The sequence below is a fragment of the Oryctolagus cuniculus genome, chromosome 11 (assembly GCF_964237555.1).
Source record: "Oryctolagus cuniculus chromosome 11, mOryCun1.1, whole genome shotgun sequence".
In the NCBI taxonomy this organism is placed as follows: Eukaryota; Metazoa; Chordata; class Mammalia; order Lagomorpha; family Leporidae; genus Oryctolagus; species Oryctolagus cuniculus.
Window position 1 is genome coordinate 35,009,302 of NC_091442.1, and position 17,873 is coordinate 35,027,174.

The 17,873-nt window shown below is 41.5% G+C and overlaps 1 long non-coding RNA gene across 3 annotated transcripts in view; it reads right to left on the reverse strand.

The window, feature by feature from the left end:
• Positions 1-17,873, reverse strand: part of LOC103348253 (uncharacterized) — a 204,097-nt gene that overhangs the window by 62,015 nt on the left and 124,209 nt on the right. For 2 of the 3 annotated variants that reach the window (XR_011379992.1, XR_011379993.1), the window contains exon 7: positions 8,950-9,169. This is a non-coding gene — a long non-coding RNA (uncharacterized lncRNA). The remainder of the gene's footprint in view (positions 1-8,949; positions 9,170-17,873) is intronic. The other variant, XR_011379991.1, reaches the window with a different exon arrangement.

The following is a 17,873-nucleotide window of genomic DNA, read 5'->3' on the forward strand; positions in this document are numbered from 1 at the left end:
CCCCCCCCACCACCACATCTATCTTAAGGTCTGTTTCAGGATGCTGGATAGTCTTTCTCATGGAAACTCAAGAAGTGCCCAGCTGGGTCCTTTGTGTAGAGGAGGGTAAGGGTCCTCCCTTTGCAAAGGCTTTGAGGGCCTCAGACTCCAGGGCATCACAGAGATCATTGGCAGGGCCAGGAACTGGGATTGTCTTTTGTGACTTTGGTAAGGAGATAGATCTAGAGCCCAATTTGAAACTGACTATGTTGGTCATTTTTATTGATCCATTTGTACAAACCTATGTGAAGTGCTCCTAATATAAACAGCTTTGCATTATGCATTATGGCTGCATCACCTTCATCTGACCGCAGGGAGTGCTAAAGAAAAACCCAGCATGCTCACCTGGCCTCCAGCCCAACCAACCAATTAGGTCACTGGCCAGGGTGAGACTGCAGGAGGGGAGGGAGCCTACATGTCTGCGAACATCTGCTATTCCCTGTACTGAAAGGAGAAGCAAGAGAGAATGGCAATTTTCTGGGCATTTGCTAGCTGCTTACCCAATATCTCATAGTGGGGCAGGTGCAATCATTTGCATTGTACAGACAAGGAAAGTGAAACTCAAGTGAAATATGTTTCCCAAGATCACACAACTATGTAAGCACCAGGATCAGGATTCAAACCAGTTCGTACTCTCTCTAAACCCCACTCTTTATCCAGCCCATGCCTTTCACTTTACTTAGCATTGAGGTCCAGGTTCTTGACTCCTAATCTACGTCAGTTCTACCTTCTGGAGTTGGGCAGTGCACAGCATGCACATCTGTACAGAGTAGCTCAAGTCAGTTTCTGGTATGAAACCCATCCATGTTCAAGATTCTAGGCCTGGCCTGGCATCCAAAGCCTTGCATCTCAAAGTCAGATGCCCAAATCTGCAGCATGGGCTCTTTAGAAATATAAAGTATGGCCTTCTCCACCCCATATCTCATGGGCCGCCAACTCCAAGAATACAGCCTTTACATTGAGCTTCTTAACACTAATGTGTACTCTGTCACCTGGGGATTGGATTTAGGGGTCTGTGGAGAAGGAACTAGGCTTGGTCCTGGATGATACTGATGCTGTAAACTACACCTGGAAGAACTCAACTTTATAGCAGTAATTCTCAAACCTGAGCCTGTATTCAAATCACTTGATGGGAACTGTTAATACACAGACTGTTGGGCCCCACCTCAGAAGCTTCTGATTCAAAGGGTCTACCCCAGGGAACTTGCATTTCTACCAAGTTCCCTGGGGATGCTTAGGCTGCTGGCATAGGGACCCTACTTTGAGAATCACTGTTCTAGCCCACCAGAATGTTTAATTAGACAACTAATTCCATGCTTTCTGCCTTTTCATTTGCAGAAGGCTGCAAACGTCCTTGAATGCTAGCAAGTAAGGGTTAAAAGGGACATCAGAGACCACTCAGTCTCAGTTAAGGAAATGTAGGCCAAGGGCCTCATTCAAGGCCATACATTTAGCCAAGATGCAAAGCCAAGACGAAGCAATCTGACTCACTCTGTTCTATGTTGTGTACTCTGAAGACTGCTGGCTCCCAGGTCCATAAATTCTCTGGCATCCAGCAACTGCAGTATTTTTGGTGAGCTCTCCATCTTCAGCCAGCTTTGCAGGTGCTAGAATCCCTCTCAGACACATATGTCATCAGCACAATCCGTGCAAACGCAGTGCCCTCCTACCTAACAGCTCAGGGAAAAGAGGGCTTTGGAAAAAACCAGCAGCTATGCTGGCTGTCTTGGTGCAGAGGAAGCACAGCAGCAGCAAGCAAGCCCAGACAAGGTGAGTCAGCACAGAGGCCCTGGAGCTCAGAGATAAACGGGGATGCTGCCAACAGCTGGCACCCGAATTCCCCCGGGCCTCTCTGCCAAGGTCATTTAACCTCTCTGTGCCTGGAAACATTCTTTTCTTTAGCGAAAACAATGCCCTCATTGAAGAGAATGAACACAAATGGTTTCAAACATGAAATTGAAGTGTGGGGGGTTCTGTCAACTTCTATTATATGACAAATCACCCAATATTTATTGGTTTAAAATACAATAATATGTAACCATAATAAAGGCATCATCCTTTCCTACTTATTTTATACATTTATATATAATAGGAACCAGCTATTGATATTGTATATTAGTCTGTGCCTAGTCCAGTGAATTGTAACATTTGCATAACAAGTGCAGGAGCCTACTGAGGGAGCTGATTTGGAATGGCAGACTTTGACCTAGCTAAGGAAGGAGACTCCACCTAATGGATGCAAAGCCCAGGTCGTCAAGACACCCTGGACTTCCCCATGTAAGCTGGATGGACCCTCTTCAGTACGCAGTCTGAACATCTGCATAATTGCCAATTGAACAAACTCATTGTTTTATTTCTAACCTCACCTGTCACTATTGCTGTCTTTTTTAAAATACTTCTTGCTGTCTTGGGGGGCAGAAAGAGCACATTTTCCCCCAGGATGCCACCTTCTTCAAGCAAACTCTTTCCTCTTGCAAGGTCCCTTGAGGCTTGGGCTTGGAACTGGTGTGCCATCTTTTCTGCCATATTCTATTAGCCAAAGCAAACCCAGGACCAGCCTGTGTCTCTATGGGAGAAGCTATAACTTCACAAATAAAGATCAAAAAGACAGTGCAGGTTTGTAGCCATTTTTTCAATCTACCACTGAGGAGTTTACTTAGTCTTGGAAGCCCGGAGATCCCAAAGCAAATGGTTTACTTAATTACTTGGAAAGGAAAGGACATACTGGTAAGGGAGTGGGAACTTGAGACACAGATGGGAATAGTCAATAAAGGCTGCGTAACCATGTCAGCTGGCACTGTAGGCAGCGGCAGTTCAATCCCATCGGAGAACTGTGGGAGCTAGCATGGGACACAGACCTTATTATTATCCCACCTGAGAAGGGGAGCTGGGATGTTTTACATCAAGTCTTAAATCATTTCTTGAGGGCTGCTCCTAGGGGACACTAATTCCCCATCATTTCATCCTCCTGCAGTGGGCAACGTGGCTCGAGCAGTAAGAGCAAGTCCTTGGCAAAGAATTGCACCTGGCAGCTAGAAGCTGGACTACTATGCATGCAAGTGGTTAGGTAAGGGGATATAAGGGTAGGAGGATGTGGGTAAAACAGTCCCAGCATCACCTGCAGTATAAAGGTGATGAAGAAAGAAGAAGAAGAAGGAGAAAGAGAAAGAGAAGGAGGAGGAGGAGGAGAAGAAGAAAGTCTTAAGCTTCATGTTTAAGGTATTTTAGTCAAAACATCTTTTTTTTCTTTTTTCCCTTAAATCAGTTTGCTTTATTTTTGGTGAAGCTTTGGTTCTCTTGCTGGCAAAATTTGGGACACTAGATGGCATTGTATTGAGTTGAGCTATAGCTCAGGAAACAAAATGCCAACTGATGTTTCTAGTTGTCCTTGGAATTTAGCAGTAACCAGCATGAGTTGAGACCAAACAGCTGTCCCAGGCTTAGCAATGACAGTGCACTTCAGCTCTCCCTAGGCCACCATTCTGTCTTGAGCTGGCACCTTGAGAGCAACGCCACCAATCACTGAGGGCCAAATCACCAAGCAGCAGGCAGAGGTCGCTGGTATTTCCCAAGGATGAGAATTCATAAAAACTCCTGGGATGAGAAGCAGCGAAGCTTTCTACTCCCAGAAAGGTTTGAAATGCATCAAAAATGTCCTGGAAGGAAAAATAGCGAATGTATAGAACAAGAGAGCTTCAAAAGGTTTGTGGAAAAAAAATCGAATTAAAGATAAATTTATTTTGGTGCAAAAAAACCCCTGAAGTCCATACATAGTATTTTTATAACGTGCATTTCCATGAGTTTTTGACAGTCCTTTGTACTTATTTTGGGGGGTGAGCATAGAAATGGGAGAGCAGGACAAGGTTGGAAGCAAGAGTCAAAGACATTTAACATTTTAAATGAAATAATTTAAACAAATGAAATCTCAACACTGATCAGTTCTTCACAATAAATGTTAGGTGGCTGTCTTATTCTTAACCTCTATTTTAAATTACAATAAAGGAGAGGAGAGTATAGGATGCAGCCTGCACTTTGCAAAGCTGCACGTGTTCAAGAGGCAATACTGATCTCAATCTCCTGCAACATTTGAGAGGCCTCCTCATACTGAACTTCTACTTTCTTTAAAATTGGGAAAATAATACTGGAGATGCCAATGAATTGCTATACTCCTCAAATGAGTTACTGTACCCACGGGTGCAACACAATGAAAAATTAATTTAAAAACAGCAGAAAAATAAAATATCATAGTGGATATATTATCTGAAAAAAACACAACAACAACAAAAAAAAACCTCAACAGATGAGCTCAATAGCAGAATGGACAGGGCCAAGAAAAGAAACAATAATTAGAAGATAGAACAATGGAAATTAATGAATCTGGAAAATAGAAAGAAAAAACTGAAAAAAAAAAAAGGAGTTGGGGAACTATGGAACTGATACCAACAGATCCAATATACGTATCTTCAGAACTCTTGATGGTGAAGTGAAAGAGGGCAAGGCTGAAAGAGTATCTGAAAAAATAATAGCTTAAAAGTTCTCAGATTTGGAAAAAGACCTACTCCTACAGATTGAAGATTCTGAAAAACCCTTCTCAGGACAATCCCAAAGACACAGACATCAGGAACACCAAAGGCAAAGGAAATCTTGAAAGCAATGAGAGAGAAATGACAACCTATAGAATGAAAGTGAGTCCTCTGCCGGCACCGCAGCTCACTAGGCTAATCCTCTGCCTGTGGCGCCGGCACCCGGGGTTCCAGTCCCGGTTGGGGCGCCGGATTCTGTCCCAGTTGCCCCTCTTCCAGGCCAGCTCTCTGCTGTGGCCCGGGAAGGCAGTGGAGGATGGCCCAAGTGCTTGGGCCCTGCACCCCATGGGAGACCAGGAGAAACACCTGGCTCCTGGCTTCAGATCAGCGTGGTGCGCAGGCCGCAGCAGCCACTGGGAGGTGAACCAACAGAAAAGGAAGACCTTTCTCTCTGTCTCTCTCTCTCTCACTGTCCACTCTGCCTGTCAAAAAAAAAAAAAAAGAAAGAAAGAAAGAAAGGAAAAAAAAAAGTGAGTCCTCATAAGAAAAAACGAGGTCAGATGAAAGGATGAAAGTGTCCCAATATTTATCTAGTGCTGAAAGAAAGAACAGTCAAGATCCAAGACCCAAGATCCAGTGACATTCTTGAGCAATAAAGGGGAAATCAATAAATTCTCAGAAGGAAAGCTAAGAAAATGTGTCGAATCATACCTACCCTCAAAATAGAGGAAATGATACAGGAAAGAAACTTGGAACATCAGGAAGAAGGGAAGGCATACAGTGATAAATACACTGATAATGTAATAGACTCTCGGGGCCAGCGCCATGGCTCACTAGTAATCCTACACTTGCGGCATTGGCTCCCATATGGGCACCAGTTCTAGCCCCAGTTGCTCCTCTTCCACTCTAGCTCTCTGCTGTGGCCTGGGATAGCAGTGGAGGATGGCCCAAGTCCCTGGGACCCTGCACCCACGTGGGAGACCAGGAAGAGACTCCTGGCTCCTGGCTTCAGATCGGTGTAGCTCCAGCCATTGTGGCCATTTGGAGAGTGAACCAATGGAAGGAAGACCTTTCTCTTTCTCTCTCTCTCACTGTAAACTCTAATGTCAAAATAAATTTTAAAAAAAGTTTTAAAAAATGTAATAGACTCTCCTATTGAGACTTCTAAACTGCATTTGATGGTTGAAGCAAAAGTTTAACATTGTTGAACTGTGGTTTTAAATGTATGAACAGAAAATATTTAATAAAACTATATTATGAACAGAAGAGGGCATATGGACAGAAAGTAAACCCAGACTCTTTTTTTTTTTTTTAAGATTTATTTATTTGAAAGGAAGAGTTGAGAGAGGGAGATCTTCCATCTGCTGGTTCACTCCCAAAATAGCTGCAATGACTGTGCCAGGCCAGGCCAAAGCCAGGAGCTTCTTCCAGGTCTCCCACGTAGGTACAGGGGCCCAGTACTTAGGCCATCCTCTGCTGCTTTCCCAGGCACATTACTAGGGAGCTGGATTGGAATTGGAGTAGCCTGGACTCAAGCCAGCACCTATATAGGGTGCTGGTATTGCAGGCAGCAACTTTACTCACTGCACCACAATGCCAGCCTGGAAAAGTTTTTCTTTCTACACTTAATTCAAACTTTTAAAATGATAACACCAGTAGACTGTGAGACATTCAAAAGTACCACAAAAAGTTTGGAAAAGTAAAATTTAAACTTTATTCTAGCATTAAAAAAACTTTGAAATCCATGCATATTTTCTCATAATAAGCATTTTTCCATGAATATTCTGAAGGCCCCACATATATATCAACCACTATAAAGAGCTATATAAGTAGATACACTCAAAAAAACTATAGATAATTCAAAATTGGGTTCTTAAGCCAGCGCCGCGGCTCACCAGACTAATCCTCCGCCTGCAGCGCCGGCACCCTGGGTTCTAGTCCCAGTTGGAGCGCCGGTTCTGTCCCGGTTGCTCCTCTTCCAGTCCAGCTCTCTGCTGTGGCCTGGGAGGGCAGAGGAGGATGGCCCAAGTGCTTGGCCCTGCACCCCATGGGAGACCAGGAGGAAGCACCTGCTCCTGGCTTCGGATCAGCACAGCGCCAGCCATAGCGGCCATTTGGGGGGTGAACCAACGGAAGAAAGACCTTTCTCTCTGTCTCTCTCTCTCACTGTCTAACTCTGCCTGTCAAAAAAAAAAAAATGGTTCTTAAAAACTGTTCAAGTAATGTACATAAAGGCAGGAAAAAGAAAATGGGGCTGGTGTTGGTGTAGTGGCTGCTTGTGACCCTGGCATCTCATTTGAGTGCTGGCTTCTGTCCCCACTGCTCCCTGTTCCTGGAAGCTTCAGAAGATGGCCTGGGTACTTGTGTCTCTGCTACCCACATGGGAGACCAAGATGGAGTTCTGGGCTCCTGGTTTCAGACTGGCTGAGCACATGCCATTGCAGCCATTTGGGGAGTGAACTAATGGATGAAAAAATCTCTTTCTCATTCTGTCTCTCCCCATCTCTCTGCTGCATTGCCTTTCTTTTTCTTTCTTTTTTTTTTTCTTTTTTTTTTTTTTTTTGGACAGGCAGAGTTAGTGAGAGAGACAGACAGAGAGAAAGGTCTTCCTTTTTCCATTGGTCCACCCCCAAAATGGCCGCTATGGTTGGTGCGCTGTACCGATCCAAAGCCAGGAGCCAGGTGCTTCCTCCTGGTCTCCCATGCAGGTGCAGGGCCCAAGGACCTGGGCCATCCTCCACTGCACTCCCGGGCCACAGCAGAGAGCTGGACTGGAAGAGGAGCAACTGGGACAGAATCCGGTGCCCCAAGTGGGACTAGAACCCGGGGTGCCAGTGCCACAGGCAGAGGACTAGCCTAGTGAGCCGTGGCACCGGCCTGCATTGCCTTTCAAATAAATAGAATAAATATTTTTAAAAAATGTTATCACCAACTTGCTGGCAGGAACATAAAGTGGTATGACCATTCTGGAAAGAGTTTGGCAGTTGGTTAAAAATAAATAAATAGGTGCTGGCACTGTGGCGTAGTTGGTAAAGCCACTACCTGCAGTGCTGGCATCCCATATGGGCACCAGTTCGAGTCATAGCTGCTCCACTTCTGATCCAGCTCTCTGCTATGGTCTTGGAAAGCAGCGGAGGATGGCCCAAGTCCTTGGGCCCCTGCACCCGAGTGGGAGACTGGGAGGAAGTTCCTGGCTCCTGGCTTTGGATAGGCACAGCTCTGACCATTGCAGCCATTTGAGGAGTGAACCAGCAGATGGAAGACCTCTCTCTCTCTCTCTCTCTACCTCTTCCTCTATAACTCCACCATTCAAGTCAACAAATAAATCTTTAAAATAAATAAATAAATAAATACACCTACCATATGACCCAACAATTGTATTCCTAAGCACTTATCCCAGAGAATTAAAAATTTATGTTCACACAAAACCCTACACACGAATATCTAGATAAGCTCTATTCATAATAGCCAAAAAGTGCAAGCAACTCAGAGAGCCTTCAAGAGATGAATGATTAAACAAACCATTCCATACCACAAAAGACTACTAAGTGATGCAATTACTGATACACAAAACAACCTAGGTGGCTCCCCAGAAATTATGGCTAGTGGGAAAAAAGTTAATACTAAAAAGTTTCCTAATACATGACTCTCTTTATAGAGTACTCTTGAAATGACAAAATTAAAGAAATATAAATAGAAAACAAATTAGTAGTTGCCATGGGTTAAGGTGCAGTAAAAGTTGAAGGGAAATTGATGTGATTATAATATATAGCATGAATGATCCCTAAAGTGATAGAAATATTCTGTATCTTGGCTATGTTAATATCAATATACTGACTGTGATATTATATATAATTTTGTAAAATATCAATATTGGGGTATTATATACAAAACTATCATTATAACTTAATATGAATAATAATTAATAACTTCATATGAATTTATAATTATATCAATTGTTTTTAAATGTGAAAGGGATCAAGTCAAAAAACAATTAAAAAGAGCACTGGAACTAGGAATCAGAAGTCCAAGATTCAAGTCTTCATTCACCCAACTTTGGCAAATCAAACTCCTTGTCACAAATCATTTGTATAACGCAATTGATGAGACCTGCAACTGCTACCTCCCAGTTGATAATAGGCACACATTACATTCATTTAAAAATGTTAGAATCAAGGCTAATCTAAATGTCAAGTATTTGAAAGCTTTTGTTATAGAATTGATGCCTCAAAGTCCATTTCTCCAGATAGAACATGAATCTAATCAAGTTGCTAATACTACTAATTTTATTTTCACTACCCATCATTAAATCCCCCATAAAGCAGCGAAAAACAACACTGGACAAGAGAAGAGAAGAGCCAGATCTCTTTTGCATCCTATAACATACTTACAGGTCCAGAAATATGCCAGATGTTCTCTTTCTTCCTCTCTCCTGCTGCAAAGGGTGCTGTCGAATGCTTTGTTTAGTCAGTGATGTACAGAATGGAGCATCTAAGGCTGAAATCTTGCTTCATACGTTTTCTATTTCAGGACTGGCTTGGAGAAATTGCACAGAGTTCATCCCATGATCCTTCACGTGAGAGGGAAACCATTCGGACTTTTATAGCCTAAGGAGGAAGAGTTAGAAAGGATAAAGCTAATTTTGGCTATGGCTGCTTTGGGGGCAGAGAGAAGGAATCATGCACCCAGTTAAAGGCATTTGAAACTGTTGACATGCCTTTTGCAATCATTAACTTTGTTGTTCTAATACACTCCACACTAGCTTTTTAAATGAGGTAATGTATAATCTCATTTAATGGGAAATTTTGTAGGAGTTGGCTGATCCAGCATCCCATTGTTATTATCTAGGGCTTAGGTAATCTACATGTCTAGTCTCTTCTACTCACAAGGTTGATTTTATTTTTAAGGCTCATTTACCCTGGGGTCAATTGTGGATTATCCATCTTCATTCAAATCTGAAGAAAGAAGAGGGGGAGAGAAAGAAAGAGAGAAGGAGAGAAGGAGAAAAAGAGAGAAAGAGAGAGAGAGAGAGAGAGAGAGAGAGACAGAAATAGCTTATTCTTAAGAGCAAGCCAGAATTTTGAATTCTCCAATGGAACTCTCACCACATCATTGGCCAGAGCTGGGTCACATGACTTCACAAACCAATCACAGACCTGGGGGAATGCAATAATACTTAGTCCAATCAGATTAAATCCTGAAGTTGAGAAGATTCTTCTGAGTCACATGGGTACAGGAAGAAGGGACACCCGAAAGAAACTTGGATTCTATTATAAAGAGAAGGAGTAGAAGCTGTGTAGGCAGTTGGTACTCAGTAATCACCCTATTTAACTCCACTAACAGTACTATGTGACGTTTTCTGAGCACTCTGATACTATATGGTGCAAAATAGGACAGAGTTGAACTTTTCTAGTTTTGAGTCTTTCTTTAAGCTCTCTGTGATACTTTGGGTAAGCTAAATTCTTGGACCCACATTTCTGAAAGGAACTGGAACTGTGTGACCCTGGGCAAATTGCTTTTTATGCATCAGCTTCCTAATCTGTGGATCTCTCCTCTAAGACTGATAACACTTTATGTGTAAGGTTCTGAATTTCTTCACTAGGGCTCCTAACAAAGCACCACAGGCTTGCAGCTTAAACAACAAAGTTATTTTCTCAGGATTCTGGAGACGACAAGTCCAAGATGAAGGCGTTAGTGCAGAGGGTCTATTCTGAAGACATTTCTTCTTGGCTGATGGGTGGCCAAATTCTCTATCTCAATCTGATCTTTATTCTCTGTGAGGTAAACTCCTAATTTCCTCTTCTTACAAAGACACCAGTACTAATGAATTCATTTCACCTTTTTAGAGACTGTGTCTCCAAATAGGTCATATTCTGAAGTACCAGACATTAGTACTTCAACAAATGAATCTCTGGGTGGGACAATTCTAGGTGATGTGAGCAATAAATTATCCAAAAGAATGACCTCTTCAAAAGTAAAGGCGAAGACACATTTTAAAAGCAATGAGGGGCCGGCGCTGTGGTATAGCGGGTTAATGCCCTGGCCTGAAGTGCTGGCAGCCCATATGGGCACCTATTCAAGACTTGGCTGCTCCTCTTCCGATTCAGCTCTTTGCTATGGCCTGGGAAAGAAGTGGAAGTTGGCCCAAGTCCTTGGGCCCCTGCACCTGTGTGGGAGACTTGAAAGATGCTCCTAGCTCCTGGCTTTGGATTGCTGCAGCTCCAGCTGTTGCAGCGAATTGGGGAGTGAACCATCAGATGGAAGACCTTTCTCTCTCTGCCTCTCCTCTCTCTGTGTAACTCTGACTTTCAAATAAATAAATAAACTTTTTTTTTTACAAAAAGTACTTCTAAAAAAAAGCAAGTGATATACAATGGAATAGTTTTTGTATTGTATTACTCCAATTTTTATGGCTATGTAATATAGAATGTCAAATGTAATGGTTTATGGGATAAGCATTTGGTGTGACAATTAAGATGCCACTTGGGATATTTGTATCTCATTTCAATGTGTTGGTTCAAGTCCTGGCTCTGCTTCCCATGCCAGCTTCCTGCTAATGTGTACTCTGGGAGGCAGCAGGTGATAGTTCAATTACTTGGGTTCTTGTCACCCATGTGGGAGATTTGGATTGAATTACTAACTAACTCCTGGCTTTGGCTTGGCCCAGGGCAAGATGTTGTAGACATTTGGGGAGATCTCTCTCTCTCTCTCTCCTTCACTTTGTCTGCCTTTCAAGTAAATAGGTTTTAAATGTAGTGGTTTAAATCAACAGCATTTCTCTTCTTCATAAATCTTCAGTTTTTATAGGGCTCAATGAGGATAGATTACTCAGACTACCCAGGTCATTAGCTGGGACAGTTGAAAGTCTCACTCACAGGCAGATGCCAGCTGTCAGCTGAGACCTCAGCTAAACTCATGCATGGAACCACTCCAGATGGTCTGGGCTTCCACACAACATGATGGCTGGGCTCCAGGGGAGAATACCATGAAAGAGAAAAGTAGAAACCATGGTGTTTTTTTAACCACCTAACCTCAAAAGTCACCCAAAATTGCTACTGTTGCATTTGTTCACATAGGCATTTATAAAGACTGTCAAGGTTCAGAAAAGTGGAAACAGACTCTCCTTTTGGTGAGGAGCACCAAGATCTGGATGAGCATGTAGAGAGAGATTATACTGATCATTTTTGAAAAATATAATCTTCATACATTCCTACTTCCCCACATGAAGATCCTTCTTAGGGAGTTTTCTCTCCAGCACTTTGGGGTTTGTGATTTTGTTTTAACCAGAATTGGGTCCTTATAATATTCTAGTAGATTCCCAAGGAGTTGAGAATAAAATGGCACATTTGGTAGAAAACTTTTGCGAAGAACTACATCAAAGAGAACTCCATAAACCAAGGTTTGATGCACATCACAGTTCTCTTCCAATCAGGAACACATAGAAAACAAGTTGACTCTGATTTCCAGATGATCTTCCTTTTTATAACTCTGACACAATCATGTTTCAGTCCTGAATGGGGAACTCAGATTTGTGTCTGTGAAATGAGAGCTAAGAGATTAAGTAGGACTGAAACACTTTCATCAGCATTAATGTTCTACAAAAACAAGAGGAAAAAAAAGAGTGAATCAAGAAAATGTAAAAGCATTAGGCTGGGTCCATCAAAGAAGCTGAGCTGTTGCTTGCTGGGTATTTGAATGCAGGGCATCATTTTCATGATGGCAATAATAATTTATTGTCAAAATGCTTTCATTGAGTTGCCTTTACTGAAGAGGCCCTGCATGCTTTTTCGCCAGCTTGCTACAATTAAAAGCAGCAGTAAACAGAGACTTTCCATTTAGACTGAAAAGCGACAATTAAGCTTGCCCAGCTATAAATAGGGAGCAGCTTCACATCTAGGGCCTCAACTGTGCACATTAAAGACTCCAGCTACAAATGCCCCCAGTTTATTTCTACAGGACAAACCAATAAACTGTCAAACTCTGACCTTGAAACTGACAATTTCTTCGTGAATCAAAGTAGGTAAATTATGCATAATTCTAGATAATTACTGAGATGTCTACGAGGCCAGGAAACCAGCACACATGCTGGAAATCTGAATGTACAGGCTTTTGGCTTTTTCATGTTACCATTATCAAGCCATGTTTTGCCTTGGGCAGTTGTCAGGGTTAGCACTCTTTTGCTTAGGATGCAGGGAAGAAAATAATGGTTTTAAGAATTAGGGTAGGGAGGATGTAAAATATTTTTTTTAAATCAAGATTTCCATTAGTTCTAGAGATTCACCAAAAATGCCAGTATACAGACAATCAGTGTTAAATATTTTTGAATAAAAAAAGTTAATGAGGGGCCGGTGCTGTGGCGCAGCAGGTTAATGTCCTGGCCTGAAGCATGGGCATCCCATATGGGCGCCGGTTCTAGTCCCAGCTGCTCCTCTTCCAATCCAGCTCTCTGCTATGGCCTGGGAAAGAAGTGGAAGATGGCCAAAGTCCTTGGGCCCCTGTACACACATGGGAGACCTGGAGGAGGCTCATGGCTCCTGGCTTCGGATTGGCTCAGCTTCGGCCGGAGCAGCCATCTGGGGAGTGAACCATCAGATGGAAGACCTTTCTTTCTCTCTGCCTCTCCTCTCTCTGTGTAACTCTGACTTTCAAGTAAATAATAAATAAATCTTAAAAAAAGTTAATGAAAATAATTGGTATCACTTGTAGATAGATATCTGCATTTTCAGTGTTGATCAATCCCTTCATTTTCTGCAGAAGAACAACTGGAGGATAAGGAAGCCATGTGAATTGTCCAACATCACAGAACTTGACGTGGTAGACCTAGAACTCGATGGGTTTCCTGACTGCCACTCTAGTGTCCATTGAATGAGAAAATTCATCCTCTCCTCATTTTTTTAGCCCAAAAGTAATAAAAAGTCTAAAGGGTATTATATTTCTTTGAGGGTAAAAAAATGCTTTGAAAAGTAAAAGGATTTTCCTAAATAGAGATGCTTTGTTCCTTCTGCCTATGTATCCCTCATCTGAGCCAACAGCCCAAATAGAATGAGTTTCTAAAATATGTCTTGAATGATCACATCATCTTCAAGTTTTGAATTCTCTTGGTTTTTGATTGCATGTGTCCTGTGCCTCCCAGTGATTTTCCACCTGCTTGTGTGCACCCTGGAGTGATCTGCTCAGTATTTTCTGCTACCTCTTCTCACCTTCTCCACTCAGTTCTGAACCCAGGAGACTAGCATTTATGTACTCATCAATGTTACCCGTATTCTTTGACTACTGTGAGTTTGGCTACTGGGGAGACCAATTGAAGACTGGATGGAAGGATAAAGAAGCCAACATCTTTATTTCCCTTTCCATTGCCTGCAACATGAGCAGTGCTTCCAGCTAACTCCAGTCTAGAGTAGTCCAACCCCAGAAACATAAGTGACAGTGAATGACTGTTATATTAAACCATTCAGTTTTCAGGAGTGTTTCTTTTTTTTAATGTGGCAATTGCTGTCTGGCACAAAATAAATTATGTAAAAGGAAGAATTTAAGACAATGTAAGCATCCTAAAATGAATGTAAACATCTCTGAAGACAAGAAATAGACATAAACTTGGAAAAATAAATGGGACTGAGTTTACAGGCTGCCTTAACTCCAGACCTAGAAGGAAACAGACAGCTGGGCTCCTGTAGAATAGCAAAGCTAAAAGTACCTAATGAGAAATAGGAGACACTTTCTTCAAACTCATTGTTTGAAATCCAAAACAAGTTTGAGATTCTCTCACCCATGAAAAGAACTGAAATAAGCTCTTAAAACCACAGTCTGGATGGCTATTTTGTACAGCTGGATAGCAGGGAAACTGTAAGAAATACCGAATTTCATCCTGGAAGTCTGCTTAACTGTTGACTTGGTAGCTCAGTTAGTGATAATCACAGTGTCAGTGAGTTTTGGGAGCCTTGTACTACCAATATAAGATGCTTTTTTTGATTAAATGTTCTCGGGGGGTAACAAGAGATTAGATATAAACCTATAAGACTATGAGACATAAGCATGGAGGTGGGAGAAGGAGAGAGAGAAAGAGAGAGGAGAAGGGAGGAATAGTAAACTTCCAAAACACAAAAGAAATAATGGTGAGAAAGACAGCCACAAAACGGACAACTGGAAATGAGTTCACTCCAGAAGAAATGGAAAAAATAAGATTATTACCCATAGATTTTCATTAAAATAATTGCTAAAAAATGTACTTTGACAAAAAAAAAAAAACATCCTGGGAGATATAGAAGAATATAGTGGAGTAAAAAAAAAAAACAAAACCCAATATTATCAAATTTGGTAGTATGCTAATGAGTTTTATTTACGAGTCACCCATTAAAAACAATGATAGGGACATATGTTTGGCACTACTTGGGATGCATGCATCCCATATCTAAGAGCTGATTTGAGTCCTGGTTGCTCTGCTTTAGACACATATTCCTGCTAATGCACACACTGGGAGGCAGCACATGGTGACTCAAATACTTGGGTCACTGCCACCCTTGTGGGAGATGTGGATTGAGTTCCAGGCTCCTGGCTTCTGCCTGGCTTTTCCCTGGCTGTTGTGGGCATTTTGGTGACTGAACCAGTAGATTGGAAATTTTATGTCTCTTTCACATTTTATGTCTCTTTGCCCCCAAAGAGAATGAAAATAAATAAAAACAGCATTTTTCACATATCTAGACAGAATTCAAATAACACCAAGAAAGATATAGTTTAGAAAGGTGTCCAGTGAATAGCTAAAACATATTGTTGTTGCATTATTTAGACAAGGTCACAGACCAAATTACTTAAATTCTGTTAAGAATTTTTAGACAGAAGTAAATATTGAATCAATCAAACAGAAAGAAAGAAGAGAGAAGGTAAACATAAAACAAAAAGTTGAGCTTCATCCATAATCAAAATAAATGTAAATAAATTCAGCTCATCTATAAAAACAAGATTTTCAGACCACATTTTTTAAAAAAATTAAACTATGTGTGGTTTTCATTAGACACACCTCAAACATAATGATTGTGAAAGTTGAAAATAGAAGAATAGGAAAAAAATCAAGTAAGGCAATCACTAACAAAAGGAAAGCTGATATGGCAATATTAATTTGGGGTGACATTGGATTTAGGCCAAAATGCATAAAGATAGACATAACATAGTGACAAAAGGAACAATCCTGTATTTGAAAGGATAATATTATGGCTTGAAATACTCAGATGGGTAGGGGGTAAGACAATTTAAAAATATGCCATCCTACTTGAGGCTTTTTAAAAATTTATTAATTTGTTTATTTGAAAGGCAAACCGTCAGAGAGAGGAGGACAGATAGACATGTCTTCTATTTACTTTTTCACTCCCCAAGTAACTGCAGCAGCCAAGGCAGAGCCATACCGAAGTCAGGAGCCAGGAATTCCATCTAGGCCTCCCACATACTTAGCAGGGGCCCAAGCTTTAATCTGCTGCATTCCCAGGCTTATTAGCAGGGAGTTGGATTGGAAGCAGAGAAGCTGGGGCTCAAACCACAACTCCAATATACTGTGCCAGCAAAAGCTATAGCCCAACTGGCTCTTCTATTTGAGATTTTAAAACACTAACATAAAAAACCAATGGAGGGGTGGGCCCATATTCCATATAGGAGTGCCAGAGTACAAGTCCTGGATTCTGCTTTTAATTCTAGTTTCCTGCTAATGCATACCCTGGGATGCAGGACATGATGGCTCAAGAAATTGGGTTCTTGTAAATCATGTGGGAAACGTGGATTAAGTTTCCTGGCGTCCAGCTTCTGTCTTACCCAGCCCTGGCAATTGCAGTTGTTTGGGGAGTTAATCAGTGGTTTGAAGTACACACACACACACACACACTCTCTATCTCTTTGTCTTTCAAAAATGATTAAATAGATAAATATTTTTCAAAAAGCCAGTGAAGCCAGTAATCAAATAACGCAAATATTAAAATATTAATTTGTATTATAAAGATCAAAAATAATAAGCAGATTTTGTAGATACAGGAACTGGGGTCCAGGGAAGTTGAGTGATTTCACCTGTGGTTCATATAATTCATATTCCTAAGACTCACACCTTCTAACCCTAAATCCCATGGCCTCCTCATTTTATAATATTAGCACACATGCAGTAAGCTGCCTATTTTCAGAAACAACTTTTTCCAGGGTCTTAAAATAATCCTGAAGACGGCAGCATATTTGTCACTGTTCCACTGAGATTCCTTTGGATCCCATGGACACTTTCCGTGTGCCTTTCTTTGCCTTCTGAGTGTTTGATTTCTAAATATCTTCTCCATAGCTCTCTATGGAGAATCATCCAAAGGGGTGGCTAGTGAGAGACAGAAGTTCCAGGCATTTAATGTCCTCAGGAGAGGCTCTCATTCATGGACTGACTGGTGTGGGAAGATGAAAGCCCAGTCTTTGCTTTGGAGTTGGCAGAAACCTTAAGGTGTAGTTTACACTCCCACCCTCCCCTTTGGGATTACACTTAGGCTGGACTTCCCCTTAAATTCTCCCCTTTTCTTTCATGCCTTCCATGCCCAATTATTCCTGAGAAATCTTTCTTAATAAATTAATTTGCATGTGAATTATCTCCTGTAGATTTATACTAGAAATATGAAGTAGCAGGCAAGTGAACCAGGGAAGGAATATTTGAGTGGGTAAGGATTCCTACTGGCTCTTTGGGAATATCCAGTTTGATCTGGACACAGGGAATCTGGCCTTCTGATTGTAACATCTGACAACTGCAGCCTTTAGGTCAATAATATTGACTGGCCAACTTTCTGTTCCAACAGACTCTCCTGAGTCCAATTTTGGATTAATAATGGCCAGTTGTGGAAGATTTTTGGCTTTCAAATCCTTTCTCTGCCCCCAACCTCTCAATGTAGTAGCTCACTTCCCTTGAGATGCAAAAAGGCAACACAGGGCTTCTGGGCCTTAACATTCAGGAACATGGGTACCATGCAAACAACACCATGTACTTTCCAGTTCATCTGGCCAATATTGCAACTTCCATTCCATATCCTATAGCTTTGCAGTTCTTTGTTTTCTAAGTCTGACTTGGGCCTGATCTAGAAATCCAGGTGCACTTTATATCAGAAAAAAAAGATTCCATTATCCACTGTGGCTTAAAACAATATTTATATTGTAAAATATTTACTATTTTTTGAGTGCATACTAAATGACATGTTGTCGATGAAGAGACCGAGAAATGAAGCTTAACTTGCCCAGAGTCACGCGACTAGTAAGTGAGTGGGTCTTACCACAAAAAGGTCAAGAAATTGGGGTTCAAACAGAAACACAGAT